General features: G+C 42.0%; 1 non-coding gene across 1 annotated transcript; it reads left to right on the forward strand.

Moving 5' to 3' along the window:
- The first annotated feature begins 462 nt into the window (after positions 1-462).
- Positions 463-534, forward strand: TRNAG-UCC. Its single transcript has one exon. It is a non-coding gene; the product is annotated as a tRNA-Gly (tRNA).
- The last annotated feature ends 1238 nt before the right edge of the window (positions 535-1772 follow it).

The following is a 1772-nucleotide window of genomic DNA, read 5'->3' on the forward strand; positions in this document are numbered from 1 at the left end:
ATCCTTCCAATTGAACACCCAGGACTGATCTCCTTTAGGATGGACTGGTTGTATCTCCTTGCAGTCCAAGGGACTCTCAAGAGTCTTCTCCAACACCACAGTTTAAAAGCATCAATTCTTTGATGCTCAGCTTTCTTCACAGTTCAACTCTCACATCCATATGTGGCCACTGGAAAAACCATAGCCTTGACTAGACGGATCTTTGTTGGCAAAGTAATATTTCTGCTTTTCAATATGCTATCTAGGTTGGCATAGCTTTCCTTCCAAGGAGTAAGTGTCTTTTAATTTCTTGGCTGCAATCACCATCTGCAGTGATTTTGGAGCCCAAAAAAATAAAGTCTGACGCTGTTTCCACTGTTTCCCCATCTATTTGCCATGAAGTGATGAAACCAGATGCCATGATCTTCGTTTTCTGAATGTTGAGCTTTAAGCCAACTTTTTCACTCTCCTCTTTCACTTTTAGCGTTGGTGGTATATTGGTGAACATAGCTGCCTTCCAAGCAGTTGACCCGGGTTCGATTCCCGGCCAATGCAGTGGGCCGACCTTGGGGGCTTCCCTGGTAACTCAGAGGGTAAAACGTCTGGTTGCAAAGCAGGAGACTTGGGTTCGATCCCTGGGTTAGGAAGATCCCTTGGAGAAGGAAATGGCAGCCCACTCCACTACTCTTGCCTGGAAAATCCCCGTCCTTAAAATGGACAGAGGAGCTTGGTAGATCACAGAGTCAGACACGACTGAGCAACTTCACTTCATTTTTCACTTTCATCAAGAGGCTTTTTAGTTCCTCTTCACTTTCTGCCATAAGGGTGGTATCGTCTACATATCTGAGGTTATTGATATTTCTCCCGGCAATCTTGATTCCAGCTTGTGCTTCTTCCAGCCTAGCATTTCTCATGATGTACTCTGCATGTAAGTTAAATAAGCAGGGTGACAATATACAGCCTTGACGTACTCCTTTTCCTATTTGGAACCAGTCTGTTGTTCCATGTCCAGTTCTAACTGTTGCTTCCTGACCTGCATATAGGTTTCTCAAAAGGCAGATCAGGTGGTCTGGTATTCCCATCTCTTTCAGAATTTTCCACAGTTTATTGTGATCCACACAGTCAAAGACTTTGGCATAGTCAACAAAGCAGAAATAGATGTTTTTCTGGAACTCTCTGTGGCCACTGCTGAGTTTTCCAAATTTGCTGGCATATTGAGTGCAGCACTTTCACAGCATCATCTTTCAATATTTGAAATAGCTCAACTGAAATTCCATCACCTCCCCTAGCTTTGTTTGTAGTGAAGCTTTCTAAGGCCCACTTGACTTCACATTCCAGGATGTCTTGCTTTAGTTGAGTGATCACACCATCATGATTATCTTGGTTGTGAAGCTCTTTTTTGTACAGTTCTTCTGTGTATTCTTGCCACCTCTTCTTAATATGTTGTACTTCTGTTAGGTCCATACTATTTCTGTCCTTTATCAAGCCCATCTTTGCATGAAATGTTCCCTTCAAGAAAATTAGATAACACTCTAATTTTCTTGAAGAGATCTCTAGTCTTTCCCATTCTGTTGTTTTCTTCTATTTCTTTGCATTTATCTCTGAGGAAGGCTTTCTTATCTCTCCTTGCTATTCTTTGGAACTGTGCATTCAGATGCTTAAATCTTTCCTTTTCTCCTTTGCTTACACAGCTAATTGTAAGGCCACTTCAGACAGCCATTTTGCTTTTTTTGCATTTCTTTTCCATGGAGATGGTCTTGATCCCTGTCTCCTGTACAATGTCACGAACTTCT

This window comes from Oryx dammah, unplaced genomic scaffold (assembly GCF_014754425.2).
Source record: "Oryx dammah isolate SB20612 unplaced genomic scaffold, SCBI_Odam_1.1 HiC_scaffold_3, whole genome shotgun sequence".
NCBI lineage: Eukaryota > Metazoa > Chordata > Mammalia > Artiodactyla > Bovidae > Oryx > Oryx dammah.